The sequence below is a fragment of the Thunnus thynnus genome, chromosome 20 (assembly GCF_963924715.1).
Source record: "Thunnus thynnus chromosome 20, fThuThy2.1, whole genome shotgun sequence".
NCBI classification, from domain to species: domain Eukaryota; kingdom Metazoa; phylum Chordata; class Actinopteri; order Scombriformes; family Scombridae; genus Thunnus; species Thunnus thynnus.
Genome location: NC_089536.1, coordinates 7,867,074 through 7,872,713, shown reverse-complemented (window position 1 = coordinate 7,872,713; position 5,640 = coordinate 7,867,074).

The following is a 5,640-nucleotide window of genomic DNA, read 5'->3' as shown; positions in this document are numbered from 1 at the left end:
TGTTCTAGTGTCAAGGGAATGGATGGGTGGGGGACGAGGGGTTTTGGATCTGGGAAAGGGAGGAGGTGGTGAATGGGAAGAGTCAACAGGGGGGTTGCGTGTCTAGTGCTGCCAGGTGTCTGTTCCCATCCCAAAGCCCAAAGCAGCAGCCGCCTGTACCCATAACAGCCCAGGAGGCACCCTTGATGACAATAAGACATCATCTGCAAACGCTACAACTACCCCCTGTCACTCTGCTGAGCTTCTCTGTTAATTACATAAGCCATTTCCTTCAAGATGGCTCACTTGGCCGCCAGCCCGGAAATCTGTATCTGCGTCTGTCGGATCTATGAACAGGTTAATCAGGTTAGTCATAGAGTTAATACAGGTGGCTTGGATTCAGGGGACAAGCTGGGTGCTCGCCAAGAGAACAAGCTCCACTTCAACCTGCCAAGCTGGGGCTTTTTTTTTTTTTTTTTCCCCCATCATTCACACCACATCCTGTTTGTCTTCCTCTCCGGTGTATCTTTCAGTGCTCCAGCTGAGCAATTATTTAGTTCCAGACTTGATGATTTCTGATGAGAAGCAAGTCACTGCCTGCATCAGGACTGGGAAAGAGGCTGGGCTTGAAAACCGCATGTTTTGCTTGAATAGATACCGATCGCTCTGTTTGCACTGTATCTTATTGTGTTGTAATACGGGCTGCTGTTTACTTTGTGCGATACATTTTCCACTGAGGTTAAGTGGCTCTGTGGAGAAGCAGCACCACTAGCATACACCTCCCCCACAGCTGTATTAGCCGATATTTCCGACTGGCAGCTTCTAAGGCACATCTGTGTCCTTGTTTGGACATTGTCATTGTCTGTTGTTGGAGACCGGAGTCTTTCCTCCCTGTGGAAACACAGTTGGCATACATAAAATGTTAATCTCATCCACTGCATGTTTTTAGCCACTGGAAATGCCACTGATACCCTTTTTTACTGTACATCACAGTAATGTTTTTTTTCCCTTAGGATGAATGCAACTGACAGGAAGGACATTTTTTTTTATCCACCTTCTTATTTGCCACTATCACAGCATGCATACTGTGGGGATCTCTGCTATGTTCCACTCATTACACAGTCTGTGTCTTCCTTGGGGGTTGGAAAGTATGAACAGGGCTATTCAGTGAGCTCAGCCAATATCAGATGGGATGGGAGGTTTAATTGCATCAAAAAATGCTTTATTCCATCTGAGTGTGCCCAGGTAAAGTGAATTTGGACTTGAATATAGAGTATACGGTTTCAACTTATTAACTCTTTCTCGTTTGAATAATTTTGAGTTGCTTGTTGTAGCAAAGTTCTTTTGTTGGTTTTGTTTACACAGTCTTACAGGAGCACACAAACAACCAGCAGGATGTGTCAGTCAGATATAGAGCATCTATACCCCTGAGAGCACGTAGAGAAACAATGATTCAGAGCCAATTATAACTTCAGAAATCTAGATCAGTCCAAGTACCCTACACTTAACTTGGTAGAGTGAAAATACTGTAAAATATCTTAAATATGGCTGCACAGTTGCAGATTGCAGAAAATGTTAAAATGACAGTATTCTCTCTTTAATTTGATTCTCACACTGAAAAATGATTTCTTATTTCATTGGTAATACTTGACCCGAATACTTTCTAACTTCACTGGTTTGGTTGTAGGTTTAAGAGCAGCATGGATGTTGACTCTTACGTTTGTCACAGATACTCAAGTCCAGATTGAGTAATCACACAGAGAAGAACGTAGACGACCCTGACTGTATGTGATGTGAAAGTAAAACATGAAATACTTCTAAAGCATAATGTAAATCCCACATTTACGCAGCTTGTCAATCAGTCTCAGTTTCAAGTTTTTCAAACTGGTTTTTGAGCTCCTCATCATCCGTGACACAAGCAAATCTGGGCTTCTCGACAGATGAACTCCCTATTCCTCAAATATAATACAACTCCCACTTTTTATAATGTTATTTCCAGAGAAAAATATTGTTTATATTCAGGCCAGTACAGCATTTTTAGAATGCCGTCTTATCCATGCAGCACCAAGTTTTTTCCATATGCATGCTCACAATTCGTAGATAGGAAAGGAAAAAAGATCAAGACGAGCAAAAAAATTGATCAGGTACATGTCCAATAAATAATCGATGAATATATTACTCGTACCCATCGCTAGTTTTGAACCACCGAATAAGAAATTATGTACAAAATTGTGTGACAACATATTCTAAAAATCATAACTGCAGCAAACAGAACAAAAAATAAGAATATTTTTTCTCAATATTGTAAAGATACAACTTTTGCTGTGTACTCTTAAGTATAAATATGTGGTTTATTGACAAAACATAAATCTTCTGCACTGCAGCTTTTTCTAAACCATAACCTAGATGCATAGTAAGGTACCTAGATGCATATGAATTGCCAAAAAAATCCTCAAGACCAAGAAAACTTCTCCCACAATTTGCTGCAGATGTCAACATCCCTGTCCGTGGGCAGGTTTGTAAATACATCACCTCTGATATTGTGAATGGACACTCTGTTAATACACAGGAGGTGTTTCAGAGCCTTGTAAATAAGCAGGTAAGGTGTATCTCATTATGAGCCACAAGGAAACATTGGCTGCTTTTACAGGGAGTGAGGGTGTGGGTAATGGGAGGGGGCATTTCCGATAAGCGGGCAGACCCACCGCTACCAGCAACCAAACCTCCCACACAGTTATGGGTCACCTGAAACCACACAGACCCCCCACTTCCATAACCACAGTGCCAGGCAGAGCAGGAAACAGAAAAACAACAAAAAAAAAAAAATAGCCAGTACATTTTTTTGCAACCGCTGCACAGAAGGCCAGCTCTACACATCACACGCTCTCTGCCTACACCACACACTGAATCACACCACATGTGTTGAATAGGAGGTTAGCTACAAATCTTGTTTTAGTCCTTGCACATAATAAGAAGTGTAAATATTGACCTCACAAACATACAGTTCTCACCTAAGTAACAGAAGCATTATGTGAATACAGTAAATCCACAGAGCTGATGTCTTCATCATCCCTGGCAATCATACAAGTGCAGCACAGCGAAGAATGGGAGTGATATCTACAGTTACCTCTCCATGTAAACTGCGTTAGATACAGACCATGTGGGGAATGAACTGATGGTTCCCAACCTACCGTATTCAGCTTTTGACCCCTTAAATCAAACCAATGTCTAAGGCCTAAAGACCCCAAATTATCCAGTAACTTGATTAAGGGAGTTTCTGAAAATAAAACCCAATAATACACATAAACCCATTGCATATAAGCATATAAGTTGAAATGTTTCTCTACTGTATAGCTGAATATACACTCACCAAGCACTTTATTAGGAACACGTGTGCAATCTAATGCAATCCAATACAACAGCCCTGCCATAAATTCTACTTTTACAAAGCTCATACATTTTCAGTTATTGTTGACAATGTCAGAAAGGTGATCATTCTACTTTATGTGTGTAGTATAATTTATGGCAGAGCTATTGTATTGGATTGCATTAGATTGCACAGGTGTTCCTAATAAAGTGCTCGGTGAGTGTAGTATGTGTGTGTGTGTGTGTGTGTGTGTGTGTGTGTGCGTGGAGAATATGTGAATATGACTACCATGTGGGACAATGTGAGTTTCACATCAGATATCAATGTTTGTTGAAAGGGTTGAGTGCAAGATAGCAGTCATGTTTACATTCCTAACACCAAAATGCAAATTACCCTCGCATGCAGGTTTGCAGTTTGCAACAGGAAACCCTAAAAACAACAACAACATGGGGATGTATATGCCACAGAACCAGTTTAACCCATAAGACTCATTATACAGTTTATATTTTGCCAATACTTTAAAAAAAAAAAGCTTCATAATGCATGTGTCAGAAAAATAAACTGATCAACCACAGCAAATACTGCACCCAACTAGATGCATCAGCAGAATATACTGCAGAAATTAGCAGCCAGTAGCCAACTTTATGTTAACACACAAACACCAACTCAGCAGGGTCAAGACATCAACTCACATAAACATTAGGACCAACAGTTAGTGGCCTACCTTGGAGTAGTGAAGCAGTGGTCTCTGGGTCCCCAGAAGAGTATTAAAACCTTTGGGAAAAGTGTTCTAGTCCAAAGCAAAACATCATGGTCAAAACTCAGACTTCCAGCTTGAAATGCACCTGTGTGGCCCACAGCTGATATGACTGAAGGATGAAGTAACAACATCACGTCAAAAACAACACTGCTTGCTCCATAAAGTCGTCCTGAAATGACATAATCAAGCTTTTGCCAGCCTAGCTTACTTATGAAATGCTACATTAGCAGTAGCAGCAAGCAGCAAATGGGGAATGTAAACAGCAGGTGGAGCATTAAAGCTTAAAAAAACCTGCCTTACTGCAAAAGGTCTGTTACATATCTGTTGTATTAGCAAGTTGTCTGTCTGAGGCCTCACTCTATTGAAGGATTAGCTCACCCAAATGACAAAAAAATATTAGGCCTATATTATATTTAGGAGAAAAAAAATCAACAGCAGCATGGCCCTTTTTTCCCTAATTGGACACTGTTTCTGGAAAGAGAGCTGCTGTTGATGTTTTTTAGGGCCTTGAAAACTTATTTTACCAATCAGTTTCTTTTTATGAGTAATGGAAACCTACATGAACACACAGTTTTCTGAACAGTTTCGGTTATTTCCCATCAGAGATGTCTACGTTTCTTGTTTTTCTCTTTTGTTCTCTATGGTTTGAAGTGGGCGGGGATTCAACTGGGAAAAAAAAAGATGATGTCATGTTCTTCTGTTTACCAATCAAGATTTTATCAAAATCTGATGACAGCTGATGGGTTGTTTGGGCACTGTTACAGAAATATGATCACACCACACCTACACAGAAGCCTACCAATAAAGCAGATTAGCAGAGTGTTAAACTCCAAATAAATAATATCTAAAGGTGTTTTTTTGTTTCACACTGATTGTTGGTTATTTAGACATAATATATAAAATATCCGAAATATTTAAAATCATGTTTTAATCAGGGGCTTTATGCTGTTAGCTGAGCGCTACAAACTATACTCCATTTATCTCCTGATAAAAAGATCTCATATAGACATACAGTACCAGTCAAAAGTCTGGACACACTTCTCCATTAAAGAGAACGGGCAGGATTTTTGACTGGTAAGAAAATAAATCCAAAACTATCTACATACCAGTAGAAGTGACAGTTTTGTTTTTCTGTTTTTGGGTGAATCAACCATTTAATGTTGAACATCCCAGAGTCTTCACATATTCCTCGTAAATGACATAATAACATGATGAAGTGAGAAAATGGACACATTGAACTGTAGATTTCAAGGAAGTGATAGATGCATTTGTTGTATCTTAGAGCAGCTCATTGTTCCAAAAATTGAGACAGACTTCAAAATCTTTCTTCTAACCCAACAGAGACCGCCTGCTTCCACTACTACACTATCTGTCATAGATTTCATGAGATATTTGTCTTTCATGAAATTTAACCCTTGTCATATCCTTTACAGATATTATTCATTTAAAAAACAAAACAACACTTCAATTAGAGTGTGTAATTTTCCGTTTAAATAATAAAAATCAAGCACAAAAAAAAGTCAGACACATGAGG